Source organism: Moschus berezovskii, chromosome 6 (assembly GCF_049115385.1).
Source record: "Moschus berezovskii isolate FMDL1 chromosome 6, NW_MosBer_1.0, whole genome shotgun sequence".
Classification (NCBI taxonomy): Eukaryota; Metazoa; Chordata; class Mammalia; order Artiodactyla; family Moschidae; genus Moschus; species Moschus berezovskii.
Window position 1 is genome coordinate 21,931,172 of NC_142465.1, and position 16,649 is coordinate 21,947,820.

Here is a 16,649-nt window from a genome sequence, read left to right on the forward strand (position 1 = left end):
CATAATCCCCCAGTCAACACATCTCACCCCTGTCAGCATTTTAGGGCTTTATTCTTTTTTTTTATCCTTTTTATTTTTTTCCTTTACAATTTGCCATACATTGACAAGAATTCGCCATAAATAAACAGCCAAGAAGGATGAAGAGGAGATTTTCTATGACCCTTCAGAGCATGTATATTATGTTACATTATGTTTACGTATTTCTTTTTTTTGTTTGTTTAAAAGTGAGATTTGAATTTTATTATTTTTTTTATTTATTTTTTTAAAGTTCTGCTTTTATTTTATTTTATTTTTAACAATAAGAATTTTACTTCAATTTGGGTCACTACATGCAAAGAAGTCAAGCATGACTTCATTAGTGGATAACAGCAATACATGAATTGTTACAAGTTTTTTTTTTATTCCTCGTATACAGGGTTATATTTCCATCTTTCTAAATTCCATATATATGTGTTAGTATACTGTATTGGTGCGTTTCTTTCTGTCTTACATTATGTTTACGTATTTCAAAGTGCTCTTATACATAGCTTTATTTTACCAAAGTCCAAAGAATCGCTTCCTTGTGCTTTCTTCCACCAGCCACCACCCACTGTCAAATCTACTTTTCATGCCTTGGTGAATACAATAAATGTTTATTATACTACACTTTGCATTTATTCACTTTCAAATTATTATATTTAGTTATATAAACATTTTTATATTTTTATATAAACATTTGTATAGCATCACCCTGCTTATTTAACTTATATGCAGAGTATATCATGAGAAACGCTGGACTGGAGGAAGTACAAGCTGGAATCAAGATTGTTGGGAGAAATATCAATAACCTCAGATATGCAGATGACACCACCTTTATGGCAGAAAGTGAAGAAGAACTAAAGAGCCTCTTGATGAAAGTGAAAGAGGAGAGTGAAAAAGTTGGCTTAAAGCTCAACATTCAGAAAACTGAGATCATGGCATCTGGTCCCATTCCTTAATGGCAAGTAGGTGGGGAAACAGTGGCAGACTTTATTTTGGGGGACTCTAAAGAGTCGGACATGACTGAGCGACTGAACTGAACTAAAAATCCCTGCAGATGGTGATTGCAACCATGAAATTAAAAGACGCTTGCTCCTTGGAAGAAAATTTATGACCAACCTAGATAGCATATTAAAAAGCAGAGACATTACTTTGCCAACAAATGTCTGTCTCGACAAAGTTATGGTTTTTCCAGTGGTCATGTATGGATGTGAGAGTTGTACTATAAAGAAAGCTGAGCACCGAAGAATTGATGCTTTTGAACTGTGGTGTTGGAGAAGACCCTTGAGAGTCCCTCGACTGCAAGGAGATCCAACCAGTCCATCCTAAAGGAGATCAGTCCTGGGTGTTCACTGGAAGGACTGATGTTGAAGATGAAACTCCAATACTTTGGCCACCTGATGTAAAGAGCTGACTCATTTGAAAAGACCCTGATGCTGGGAAAGATTGAAGGTGTGAGGAGAAGGGGACGACAGAGGATAAGATGGTCGGATGGCATCACCAACTCAATGGACATGAGTTTGGATGGACTCCGGGAGTTGGTGATGAACAGGGAGGCCTGGAGTGCTGCAGTCCATGGGGTCGCAAAGTGTTGGACATGACTAAGTGACGAACTGAAGAGAACTAAAACATTTTTAATACTCTATTGATATATTTTTCTGTGAAAATAATATGTGTATATGGGATTGGGAAAGAATGTATCACTGCTTTCCCTATTAAATTAATGGGACTAGTTTTTCATTTAATAACTGTTTACTTAGCCATAGGGTCTTCAGAAATAAACTAAAACTGTTAATTGAGAGATAAGTGTATAATAAAGATGTTTTCAGGTGCCCAATTTCTCAGAAACTTTTTCTACCAAAAACACTCTTCAGGAAACTACTAGGCTCCAGAAATTTTTGAGGATGAAAACAAAGAAATATGGGATTCAGGAAACAAGTATTCTAAACAAGGAAAAATTAAGGAATTACCAAGAATGTGTTGAAAAGGAAGATTTAGAATAGCTGTGGGGCATGCCTGGCTACCTTTGGTCTCAGAGCAGTCTCCAATTCTGGTCTGTAACTAATGTATTATAACTTAAACTGGCACCTCTTGTCTTGGCCAGATTTTGAATGGCATTGCCTAGCTGACTTCATCTCCTTCTGGCTGCAGAATCAAGAGGTGCATCCTCGTCCTCTTTCTCTCAACCCTAAGCCTCTGCCAGGAATCACTGTGCTCATTCCAACTGGCTCTATGGCAAGCCCTCTGTCAGTGCTCACCCATGTCACTCAAGGTGGAAAGGTTTGAGAAAGTTAATTCCTAAGACCCCTATCTCACCTATCTCATAGAATATCAAGTAAGTATGGCCCAGCCCCAGAGTAGTACAAGAGGACTGGGCTAAGTCGCTTCATGTCTGACACTTTGCGACACTCTGAACTGTAGCTTTCAGGTTTCTCTATGGGGTTCTCCAGGCAAGAATACTGGAATGTGTTGCCATGCCAAGAGGATTTTCCCGACCCAGGGATTGAATTTGCATCTCCTGAGTCTCCTGCATTGCAGGTGGATTCTTTCCCACTGAGCCACCAGAGACGCCCATCAAAGTGCTAGTTGCTCAGTCGTGTCTGACTCTTTGCAACCCCATGGACTGTAGCCCGCCAGGCTCCTCTGTCCATGGAATTCTCTAGGCAAGAATACCGAAATGGGTTGCCATTTCCCACAAGAGCATCACACATTTCCTACAAGAGCATTACACAAGGTAAGCTCTTTCTATAACTTAAGAGATTGAGGAACAGTCACACTACCCTCTCTGCACCCCCATGTTGCCTTCGTTTTCTAAATCACCTAACCCTCTTTCTTAAACTGAGAAGATGTTGGACCGGAGGAGGTTGTCATACACTCAACTCATGCTGACCTTTCTTTCTTGCTGTCTCCTCCTTTTCTCCCCTGGGACCAGAAAAAATGACTTTTTGTTTGTTTTCCCTTCCCTTTGTCATTTCTCCCTTCTGCCTTTGAGTATCAGCAAGCTTGGCTGCTTTTCTATTATTGGGTAGGAAGTATTTCTGTACTACAGAAGGGCTCTGTGAGACAAGTCCTTCAAGCTCTTGATATTCTGATGGAGGAAATGAAACAATCGAAACAATTCTGTCTCTTGACTTGCTCTCACCACTGTAGTCTTGCTTCTTGGCTAGATGCTTCCTTTCCCCAACCACCTCAGTGGTTGCTCAATGAACTCAGAGAAAAAGTGGCCATGATGACAAGAATAGACACTATGCATGGGTTCAACAACCTGAACTTCCTTAGACCAAGGCTGACCTAGCTACTGCTTCTCATTAAATTCCTATCAATTAACTGCAAAGAAAACCACCATACTCTTGATATGGTCATATCTATGTTTATAATAAAGGATACCAGTTCTTTAGTAGACAAGTTTTATACTTTTTTCACATTCTGTATCTTGTCTGTTTTCTTCATGATACATTTTTATGGTAGAAATTATTATCTTGATTAGTTCTAAGCTGTCATTTTTTGTTTTATGGTTATTACTGCCTTTTCTGAGAAATCTTTGTCTATCCCCAGGTCACAAATGTATTTTGTTAAATTTCCTTATAGAATTTTTATAATGTTAGCTTTTACATTTTAGGTCTATGATCCATCTCACATAAATTTTTGCAAATAGTGTGACTTAAACTTTTGTATATTCTTTTCATATGGATAACTATTTTTTCTAGCACCATTTGCTGAAAAGATTTTCATTTCTTACAGATTGCTTTGGAGCCTTTGTCAAAAACCAACAAACTGAATGAAACTGTAAGTCAGTTTCTGAGCTCTCTATTTTGTCATTTATCTATTTGTTGATCCATATGCCAGTACAACACTGTTCAAATAATTGTTGTTGCTGTTTAGTCTCTAAGTTGTATCCAACTCTTTTTCAGTGCCATGAACTGTGGCCCTCCAGGTTCCTCTGTCCATGGGATTTCCCAGGCAAGAATATTGGAGTGGGTTTCCATTTTCTTCTCCAGAAGATCTTCCTAACCGAAGGATTGAACCTGAGTCTCCTGCATTGGCAGGCAGATTCTTTGCCACTGAGCCACCGGAGAAGCCCTCAAATAACTGTGGCTCTATATTTTATTTTGAAATCAGGTAATACAAGCTCTCCAGTTTTAATCTCCTTCCTCATGACTGTGTTGGATATGCTGGCTTCTTACATTTCTGTATACATTTTAAAATCTGCTTCTCTATTTTTACAAAAAAAGGAAAAAGCCTTCTGGTATTGATTGAGAACAATGCTATCCTTAATGTCTTGCTGGTGAATGAGGGATGCCCTTATTTTCCTAGTAGGAATCATTGTTTAATTACCAAACAGGATATTTAAAATTAGACTTCAGTGTTAAGCCAGTACCTTCTCTACACTGTGATCCTTTCATTAGCCGAGGATACCCGTGATAGTGGTTCCCTCCTGTGTGTGGGCTAGATTGAAAAGATCGGTGAAATCCCGAAGTAATTCTTTATCTTTTGTACCTAACCAAAATTTTCATAGTTTCCATCTAAACAAACACCAATAAAAACACTACATTAACAGTGCTATAAGAAAATGGTTATCAAGACACACACACAAAGGAAAACTTTATTTCTAGTGAGTCTAATGATCACCATGTGTTCATGATTTTTGGAACTTTACCACAAGTGAGCTAGGTTTTTGTAAGCAACTCTAGTTAGGGTACTTCAAAATAAAGTCAGTAGAAGACTTCAAGACTCCCTGTTGTCAGCTGGCCACTATTTAACAGCAGTATATTCTTTTAGTCTTACGAGGGCAATAAAGATGAACTCCTTTAGTCATCAGTCAGAAGCCCTTTAAAACCCTTTATCAGGTACTCTGAAGGACATGACCCATCATGTACAGGGCTTCAGGAGCCGCTCACATTTTTTTCTATTTGTTTGTTTCTTAGTGGTTGATCTGTTTCCTAATGAATCATAGCACTTTTAAATAAAATACAATTTAAAAGTTTGATCTATTTTATATTACATTTTATAATTTATTTCCATAGGTGTATAAAGGCATCAAATTCTGCGACTTGCTTAAAGAGCCCTTAACAGAAGAGAAGTCTGTTTAATTTAAGTCAGTAGGCATTTTGTTTTTTGGCTGAACATAATCCACAGAGAATTTTGAAGATACCGATGCATGTGGAGAATGATCTAAGGGACCAAAGATAAATAAACAATGTAGAATTTTTATGGCTAACAAATGTTATCTATGGCAGCTGCTAGTGTTATCCATGGTCACTTTTTAGTGTAACTGGCTGCAGATCCACCATTCCACCAAACTTCATATTTAATTAGTGACCATTCAGTTTTAGACACTGTATTAAGCACTGAGATAAACATACTAATAAAATGCTGTCCATGCCTTAGATAATTTCACAGCTATTGGGAAAGGAATATGTAACAACAACTCACTCTAATAATAAATTATGACAGAGCTATGTACAAAGTGTTCTAAGAGTCCATGTAGAGAACAGTGAGTACAGCTGGAGCAAGTGCATGTATTTGCAGAGAGGACAAAGTCAGCTTCAGCAAAGAGGTGGTATTTGAAATGGGTCATAAGGAGTTGAGTAAGAGTAGCTAATACATCCGGAGAAGGCAATGGCAAGCCACTCCAGTACTATTGCCTAGAAAATCCCATGGATGGAGGAGCCTGGTAGGCTGCAGTCCATGGGGTCGCTAAGGGTCGGACACGACTGAGCGACTTCACTTTCACACATTGGAGAAGGAAATGGCAACCCACTCCAGTGTTCTTGCCTGGAGAATCCCAGGGACGGGGGAGCCTGGTGGGCTTCCGTCTATGGGGTCACACAGAGTCGGACACGACTGAAGTGACTTAGCAGCAGCAGCAGCAGCTAATACATCTGAAATCAGGAGAAAACAAATACACCTTAAGCCTAGAATAACTTTTAGGATGCATTAAGTTCTCAGTTCCACCATTGATTTCAGTTCAGTTCAGTTCAGTCGTTCAGTCGTGTCCGACTCTCTGCGACCCCATGAATGACAGCACGCCAGGCCTCCCTGTCCATCACCAACTCCCGGAGTTCACTCAAACTCATGTCCACAGAGTCAGTGATGCCATCCAGCCATCTCATTCTCTGTCGTCTCCTTCTCCTCCCACCCCCAATCCTTCCCAGCATCAGAGTCTTTTCCAGTGAGTCAACTCGTCGCATGAGGTAGTTAATGTTTTAATTAAAGCACTTTTAAAATCTATATTCTGAATCTGTTTCTTTTAGGATTATATTAAGTGGTGCTAATTTTTATTGCTACTTATAATTCCTGTACTACAGTTTTGTTTAGAGAACCAGAAATCTTCTCCGTGACAATGGAGGTACATAAATATTTTAGCTCACTGACAACCTGAATTACTGTACAAACTTTACTCCTATTGGCCAACTGATAGCAGGGTCCATGAAAGGTTGCTGCACAACTCAGCAAGAATCAGTTGTATTAAAATACTATTCTTAGAGGGCTCTGCTTCTCCAGGTATTCAGGACTTGTGAATGTTAGTCATTCCTTTGTTTCTATCAGATTAACTAATTGCCTTTAGTGTAGAGTTATTTTACTTGGGATTTTACTTTAAAAAGTAAGAATATCCTGAAACTAAACAAGTAGACACTATGACTTGAAAAAATATATAAATTACTATGTTGTTGTTCAGTCGCCAAGTCGTGTCCAACTCTTTGAGACCCCATGGACTGTAGCATACCAGGCTTCCCTGTCCTTCACCATCTGGCAGAATTTGCCCAAATTCATGTCCGTTGAATTGGTGATACCATCCAACCATCTCATCCTCCAGAACAACTATAAATACAACCTGCTCTAAACAATGAACTCCTTTGGAACCTCCATTCTTAATTCTCTGGTAAAATCCTTAGGCATATGTGGCCAAAGAAGATCTCTAAAGAGATTAAAACAGATTAAAGAGATCAAATCTCTTTTAAAGTTACTCAATTATTCCATTCATTTCTCCATCTTTCATATCTGTGTTGAATCTTGTCTGAATTGGAATAGCCACTTCCTTTATATCAGAGAGGTGTATAAGGGCTTTAAATACAATTGCCCAGTACTCTCAATGTCCCCAGCAGGAACTGTTTATCATTCAGACTTTATAACAGAGAGTTAGCATCATTTGCTGCTCAGCAATATTTATCTTGGAGATACTGACAAAGATAAAATTAAGATTGTCTCCTTTCTGTAAAAGCTTGACAGCAACTTTTTATTACCCAAGTTGGGTACTCTGCATCTGTCTTTTCCTCTGTTTGGTTCAACAATGCAATGGCTAAGGTTTTCTCAAATAAGGGATTTCCTATAATCTTGTTCTTTTCAGTAAAGATTACTTCCCACATTCTCATCACTTTAGCTTCAGAGAGAGGCTATGTAATGGTTTTTTAATGGATACACAATGTGATCCCTATACTAGGGTGGAGATTTTGAGGGGAAGAAAAGAATGTTATGATTGAATTGGCAACTTTCTGGGAAAGATTCTGTGATAAGAGACTAATACCTCCCTATAGGACTATAAAACATTCTGGGAGATCCTCAACTCTGGATGGCTATTTGGAGCCAACATAGGATCAAAGGAAAAGGATCAAGGGGAGATGGACTAGCTGTGAACTAAACTTTAAGGAAGAGATTTTAAAAAGTGGGGATAGGGATCTTTGATGTCTATGACTTATCCAACCAAACGTTATGGCAGGGATTTGGGGAAGAAGCCTTGTCAAGGAATAATGTATACACACTTTGCTGAGGTGTAGCTGGTGTCATAAAGCTTATCCATCTTTAGCAACCAAGCCATGTAACAAAGTACAGATGCAGTGAAGGAACTGGAGACCTCACTAATAAAGGCAGTTCAATAGAAAAAGTGAAATTTAATACAGAATTGCAAAGAAATGTTCCTTGTCTACATAAATTCTCTCCCTTCACCTCTACCCCTCCAAAGATCATTTTTACAGTCAATGAATACATCATCTGTATTCATTGACAATACTCTAAATATAGAAAATACCTCCTCAGGACAAGCTAAATGGCTCTCATCTCTACTCTTTTTCACTAACACCCTTTTTAAATGGCTTTGTAAATCTATTAGCACATTTTGGAGATGTTTTCATTATAGAAGCAGACAAGTTGCTAATTGATCTTTTCTGAAGATGTTCCCCTTCTATAAATGAAGAAGTTTTAAGATTAACGAATGTAGTGAGGATATCTTACTTCCATATTCTAGTACTTAATATAAATTTTAGTATTTAATACAGTGAATGTTGAATGTGTGAATGAATAAAAAGAGTTTAGAGATTTGGATTTCACCAACATGAACTAAAAGACACAACAGTGCTTTAAAAAAAGATAACATTTTAATCTGATAGTTCCTATCATTTCTACAAAAGACTGTTCTCTTGGTTCTCAGACGTTCCTACCAGTTTTTATTTTAAGATGGGTAATTTCTCTTTTTAATGCCTGTAGTTGCCTTTCTTGAGTATTTGGAAGTCCTCTGACCAAAATCAGAAGAATGGAATCCCATATTTCATTGGAGATTGAAAATTACTGATTACTGGGATTAAAGTAATATTTTAGTAAATTCAAAGTCCTCAATTGACCACTGACTGAACTAATTTATCACTTAAGTAAAGAAATATGTTTAGCTTAATAGAAACTACCAAAGGATACTGAGTCGAATTGTGTGTGGGGTACTGAGAGAGGCTGTGAACAGAGTGAAGGGTCAGAACCAAGAGCTCTTGGGAGGCCACAGCTCCTGTCACTTTCTCGTATCCGGAGTAAAACCATTTCAAAGTTAGAGAACATCCAAGGATGTCATTCTTTATTTTACAGCTGAGGAAGCTGAAAGATGGAGTAATTTGAGAAGCCTTACTGCTGCTGCTACTGCTAAGTCACTTCAGTCATGTCCAACTCTGTGCGACCCCATAGATGGCAGCCCACCAGGCTCCCCCGTCCCTGGGATTCTCCAGGCAAGAACACTTGAGTGGGTTGCCATTTCCTTCTCCAATGTGTGAAAGTGAAAAGTGAAAGTGAAGTCGCTCAGTCATGTCTGACTCGTCGCGACCCCATGGACTGCAGCCGACCAGGCTCCTCTGCCCATGGGATTTTCTAGGCAAGAGTACTGGAGTGGCTTGCCATTGCCTTCTCCGGAGAAGCCTTACAGTTGTACTCATTTCACATGCTAGAAAGGTTATACTCAAAATCCTTAGAGCTAGATTTCAGCAGTATGTGAACCAAGAACTTCCAGATGTACAAGCTGGGTTTCAAAGAGGCAGAGGAAACAGAAATCAAATTGCCAACATTTCTTGGGTCATGGAGAAGACAAGGGAGTTCCAGAAAAATATCTACACTTCTGCTTCATTGACTATGCTAAAACCTTTGACTGTGGATCACCACAAACTATGGAAAATTCTTAAAGGGATGATCATGTACCAGACCACCTTCCCTGACTCCCAAGAAACCTTTATGTGGGTTAAAAAGCAACAGGTAGAATCTTACATAGAAACACAGTTTCACAATAGGGAAAGGAGTATGACAATGCTATATATTGTCACCCTGCTTATTTAACTTATATGAGGAGGATATCATGGGAAATGCTGGGCTGGATGAATCGCAAGCTGGAATCAAGATTGCCAGGAGAAATATCAGTAACCTCAGATATGCAGATGAAACTACTCTAATGGCAGAAAGCAAAAAAGAACTTAAGGAGCCTCATGAGGTGAAAGAGGAGAGTGAAAAAACTGGCTTAAAACTCAACATTCAAAAAACTAATATCATGGCATCTGGTCCACTTCATGGCAAATAGATGGGGGTAAAAGTGGAAGCGCTGATAGATTTTTTTTTCTTGGACTCCAAAATCACTATGTTCAGTGACTACAGCCATGAAATTAAAAAGCACTTGCTTCTTGGAAGAAAAGTTATGACAAACCTAGAGGGTGAGACATCACTTTGCTGACAAAGGCCTATAAAGTCAAAGCTGTGGTTTTTCCAGTAGTCATATACAGATGTGAGAGTTGGACCATAAAAAAGGCTGAGCACCAAAGAATTGATGCTTCCGAACTGTGGGGCTGGAGAAGACTCTTGAGAGTCCCTTGGACTGCAAGGAGATCCAGCCAGTCAACCTTAAAGGAAATCAGTCCTGAATATTCATTGGAAGGACTGATTCGGAAGCTGAAGCTTCGATACTTTGGCCACCTGATACGAAGAGCCGACTCATTAGAAAAGACCCTGATGCTGGGAAAGATTGAGGGCAAAAGAAGGGGGAACAGAGGATGAGATGGTTAGATAGCATCACTGACTCTATGGACATGAATTTAAGCAAACTCCAGGAAATAGTGGAGGACAGAGAACCCTCGTGTGCTGCAGTCCATGGGGTCACAAATAGTTGGTCATGACTTAGCGACTGAACAAAGTTCAGTTCAGTTCAGTTGCTCAGTCATGTCTGACTCGTGGCGAACCCATAGACATCAGTATGCCAGTCTTCCCTGTCCATACCAACTCCCAAAGCTTGCGCAAATTCATGTCCATCAAGTCGGTGATGCCATCCACCATCTCATCCTCTGTCGTCCCCTTTTCCTCCTGCCTTCAGTCTTTCCCAGCATCAGGGTCTTTTCCAATGATTCAGCTCTTTGTATCAGGTGGCCAAAATATTGGAGCTTTAGTTTCAGCCTCACTCCTTCCAATCAATTTTGAGGACTGATTTCCTGTGAGATTGACTGGTTTGATCTCCTTGCAGTCCAAGGGACTCTCAAGAGTCTTCTCCAACACCACAGTTCAAAAGCATCAATTATTCGGCGCTCAGCTTTCTTTATAGTCCAACTCTCACTTCCATACATGACTATTGGAAAAACCATAGCTTTAAATAGATGGACCTTGTAGGCAAAGTAATGTCTCTGCTTTTTAATATGTTGTCTAGGTTGGTCATAACTTTCCTTCCAAGGAACAAGCGTCTTTTAATTTCATGGCTGCAGTCACCATCTGCAGTGAATTTGGAGCCCAAAAAGTAGTCTGTCATTGTTTTAATTGTTTCCCCATCTATTGACATGAAGTCATGGGACCAAAAGCCATGATCTTAGTTTTCTGAATGTTGAGCTGTAAGCCAACTTTTTCACTCTCCTTTATCACTTTCATCAAGAGGCTCTTTAGTTCTTCTTCACTTTCTGTCATAAGAGTGCTATCATCTGCACATCTAAAGTTATTGATATTTCTCCCGGCAATCTTGATTCCAGCTTGTGCTTCTTCCAGCCCAGCGTTCCTCATGATGTACTCTGCATATAAGTTAAATAAGCAGGGTGACAATATACAGCTTTGATGCACTCCTTTCCTGACTTGGAATCAGTCTGTTGTTCCATGTACAGTTCTATTTCTTCTTGATCTGCATAAATATTTCTCAGGAGGTGGGTAAGGTGGTCTGGTATTCCAATCTCTTGAAGATTTTTCCACGGATTGTTGTGATCCACACAGTCAAAAGCTTTGGTATAGTCAATAAAGCAGAAGTAGATGTTTTACTGGAACTCTCTTGCTTTTTCAATGATTCAGTGGATGTTGGCAATTTGATCTCTGGCTCCTCTGGCTTTTCTAAATCCAGCTTGAACATCTGGAAGTTCATGGTTCACATACTGTTGAAGCATGGCTTGGATAATTTAGAGCATTACTTTGCTAGTGTGTGAGATGAGTGCAATAGTGTGGTAGTTTGAACATTCTTTGGCATTGCCTTTTTTTGGGATTAGAATGAAAATTGATCTTTTCCAGTCCTGTGGCCGCTGCTGAGTTTTCCAAATTTGCTGACATTGAGTGCAGCACTTTCACATCATCTTTTAGAATTTGAAATAGCTCAACTGGAATTCCATCACCTCCACTAGCTTTGTTTGTAGTGATGCTTCCTAAGGCCCACTTGACTTCACATTCCAGGATATAGAGAAAAGGAAAGATATACCCATTTGAATGCAGAGTTCCAAAGAATAGCACGGAGAGATAAGAAAGCCTTCCTCAGCAATCAGTGCAAAGAAATAGAGGAAAACAATAGAATGGGAAAGGCTAGATATCTCTTCAAGAAAATTAAAGATCAAGGGAACATTTCATGCAAAGATGGCACAATAAAGGCTAGAAATGGTATGGACCTAACAGAAGCATAAGCTATTAAGAAGAGGTGGCAAGAATACACAGAAGAACTGCAAAAAAAAGATCTTCATGACCCAGATAACCACCATGGTGTGATCACTCACCTAGAGCCAGGCAGCCTGGAATGTGAAGTCAAGTGGGCCTTAGGAAGCATCACTACAAACAAAGCTAGTGAACAACAATAGCAACCACAATTTTGATAGCACTGAGGAAAAGAGAGAATAGCCTAGTGGGAGTGGGGTTGGTTTTTGTTTTTAGAAAAACTGTTTCTTTGTCCAACTATGCCAGGTCTTAGTTGCAGAGGCAGGATCTTTCAGCTGTGGCTTGTGAACCCTTAGTCGCAGCATGTGGGGATCTAGTTGAAACCCAGGCCCCGTGCACTGGGAGAGTGCAGTAGCCACTGAACCACCAGGGAACTTCTCTGGTGGGTTTTTAAAGACTAGAATACTCTGAGAGAGGTCGAATTATTCATGTAAGCCTTTAGTTTAACTAATCCAAATGAAGTAAATAGGGAAAATATTAACTGATCTCATACTGTTTTTTCACCACTCTCCAGCTCTGAGGAAGGGGGGCATAGAAACCTTGAATTTTATTCCTGTTGCTCAGTGACAATGTTCAGAAATGTGGCATTTTTGCCATCATTTTGGCAAACTTGGTTATTTTTGTATGGCCATCTGTCCCTAAACCTGATTATTAAGGATATTCTTAACTTTGTTCTTTTCAATGTAAAAATTAGCAGAAAAATTTAAAAAGCACTGAAATGTTTTCCTACTCTATACTTAGGTGGGTGGAAGGGAAAGAGAAGGAGAAGTAAGACATAAAAGATATGCTTTAAATATTATTTAATTATAAGATAGGAATTAACATTTTAACGTTTACAGAGTTAATGCTAAAGAACAGAGCACTTTTTCAAACTTCCGTTACATCTTCTAAACTAAACATAAAGTCCCTGTGATTTACCTCTTTAAATACTGTACTACTTATTTTTTGCTGGTATATGCAATGCTAATCTGATTTAGAAAGATACTTTTTACTATTATGAATAATAATTACTGAGTAATATCCTGCCACAAAAGCAATATATGTGCACAAGGTAATTAGACATTACAGATAAGGGGAAAGAAAAGCAAAGAAAAATCACATGCAATGCCACCATCTAGAGATTTTTCTCTTATAATGGAGTATAAATCTTTGCTGTTAAAAATGATGTTTCTGATAACCTGGATCAATCATCAGCCATGTGAGTGAGCTTCTTGGCACATTCCAGCCCAAGTGAGCCCCCAGATGGAAACAGGAGAGAAGGGGACTGGACACAACCATGAAAGAGTGACAGCCAAAGGGCGTGAAAAACTGGTTAGAACTAACTAGACCCAAGACGGTGGAAGATCCAACTTCCAGAGGACTTAGCCTCATTATACCCTCAGTGTAGTGCATTAGGAAATAGATGGGGAAACAGTGGAAGCAGTGGCAGACTTTTTATTTTTCTGGGCTCCAAAATCACTGCAGATGCTGATTGCAGCCATGAAATTAAAAGACGCTTACTCCTTGGAAGGAAAGTTATGACCAACCTAGACAGCATATTAAAAAGCAGAGACATTACTTTGCCAACAAAGGTCCGTCTAGTCAAGGCTATGGTTTTTCCTGTGGTCATGTATGGATGTGAGAGTTGGACTGTGAAGAAAGCTGATCGCTGAAGAATTGATGCTTTTGAACTGTGGTGCTGGAGAAGACTCTTGAGAGTCCCTTGGACTGCAAGGAGATCCAACCAGTCCATTCTAGAGGAGATCAATCCTGGGTGTTCATTGGAAGGACTGATGCTAAAGCTGAAACTGCAATACTCTGGCCACCTCATGCGACGAGTTGACTCATTGGAAAAGACGCTGATGCTGGGAGGGATTGGAGACAGGAGGAGAAGGGGATGACAGAGGATGAGATGGCTGGATGGCATCACCGACTCAATGGACATAAGTTTGGGTAAACTTCAGGAGTTGGTGATGGACAGGGAGGCCTGGTGTGCTGCGATTCATGGGGTTTCAAAGAGTTGGACACGACTGAGTGACTGAAGTGAACTGAATGCATTAGTATCCTAAGTGACACACCAGTGCCATGACAGTTCTTAAGCCAATCATAAAAGGTCAAAAACTGGCAGTGGCCCAGTTCCTAGAAATCTCCTCTCTTTCCCTAATACAGTTGGAATAATCCTCCCAGTCATTAGCCTATGAAATTATCCAGCCCATAAAAGCTAACATATTTTGGGGCGTCTTGTCTTCTGAGATGGCCCACACGGTGTTTGTGGAGTGTGTTTTTCTCTAAATAATTCCTCCACTCATCTGTCACTTTGTCTCTCACTGAATTCATTCTTCAATGAGACATAAAAGAAAGTGAAAATGAAAGTCACTCAGTCGTGTCCAACTCTGTTACCCCATGGTCTAGACAGTCCATGTAATTCTCCAGGCCAGAATACTGGAGTGGGCAGCCTTTCCCTTCTCCAGCGGATCTTCCCAACTCAGGGATCGAACCCAGGTCTCTCACATTGCAGGCAGATTCTTTACCAGCTGAGCCCAAGGGAAGCCCAAGACTGAAAGAACATTTAGACATAAAGAACATGTTTAGACATAAAGAACATTTATTATGTTCTGAGACCAGGTGTGTGATCTCAAATAAAAGACAATGGTTCTGGCTAGTTTGAGTCCCTGCTCATAGGTTCAAGTCTCAGACTGAGTTTTGGCTGGATTTGAGTCCTGGTACATGTGTTCAAGTCCAATATGAGATGTTCAGTTTCAGCATGACTGTGGCCCCAGTCAACATGATATAGTACATTAGAACTTCTCAGCTGAGCCCAGTCAACCTACAGAATTTTGAGATACAATAAAGCAGTTAAAGCCACAAGCTTTAAATTTTTCTGGTATGCAGTGGTAGATAACTGGAAAAACTTTTGAAAAATTAAAGCTATTAAAAAATAGACTGTAATGATGTGAGAAAAATGTCGATTTTAGTGTTAAAACAGATGCAAAAAGAGACAAGGTGTGATTGATATTGTTTAAAAATGTAAAGGTAACATAATTTTGGAGAAGAAAATGGCAACCCACTCCAGTGTTCTTGCCTGGAGAATCCCAGAGACAGGGGAGCCTGGTGGGCTGCCGTCTATGGGGTCACACAGAGTCAGACATGATTGAAGTGACTTAGCAGCAACATAATTTAGTACTTCATTTATATATATAGGATCTGTTTTTCACAGTTGTGTAACTAAGGAAAATAAAAGATGTTACCAGTGTTTGAATAATTTATTTGCCTGAATCTCTGTTTTTTTAATTTTTATTTTTTTTTCATTTGGCAGTTAATACTAGTTGCAACACACTAACACAGATAATAAATCTACTAGCATGAAAAAAGTAGTGTATGTGATAGTAAATAGGTCTCAGCTGGAAAGAAAAATTTAGATTACTAGATCATGTGATGCTGTAATATAATTTAGACAAATAAAAATTATTAGAAGAGTAATCCAAATCCAAGTTGCTAAATTGGGTCCAACTCTTTTGCGACCCCATGGACTGTAGCCACGAGGCTCCTCTGTCCAAGGGATTTCCCAAGCAAGACTACTGGAGTAGGTTGCCATTTTCTTCTCCAGGGAATCCCCAAACAAGGGATTGCACCCGCGTCTCCTGTGTTGGCAGGTGGATTCTTTACCACTGAACCACCAGGGAAGCCCAACCCAATTGTAAGTAAAATCAATTCTAATTTAACTTTGCTATAATAACCAAGTAATTATTTAATTTAGAAAGTGTTGATGTGTAAGTAAACATTGGCTCTTAATGAGCAGATCATGTTCTGAGTTTAATCTATGATCAAATGGTTTCTATTTTAAAGTTAAGATTATTTTTAGAAACATATGTTTTAAATAAAAGTAATTTGAATGTATTATCTCCAATTATCTAATTATGCTAGTTAGAATTCAGAGATAATATATCATATAAAATATAGGAAGTAAGACATGAAAAGGAACTTCATGCCTATCTATTAATAGTTAATAAGTTAATATTTATGCCTATTAATATAGTTAATATTAACCTCTAAGATTAGAGAGAGAGAGAAAGGTAAGCTAAGGAATTGATCAGATCTGTAATATAAAATGGAAACTAAAAACAGGGTTGCACAGAGATTAGAATTTGATAATCCAAGTTAGATCATGAAATGTTATTCAGCCTTCCTGATCTCTTGAAGTAGTGGTGCTGTTCAGGAGTGGATAGGGACCAGAGGCAGATAATTCCACTGAAAAGGAGTTTCAACAAGAGTTTGCAAAATCAAGCACTGAGAAATATCAATATTTAGAGTTTTGCTCATGTAAGCCATTATTTGGAAAATGAATTTATCTGACCTCCTAGGAGAAATCTGAACATTACATTAGGCTATACGACATGCCTATATTAGATAAGTGACATCTTAAGAAGTGAGAACTCTAAATATTTTCCACATAATGCCATATTATCTTTCTCCTC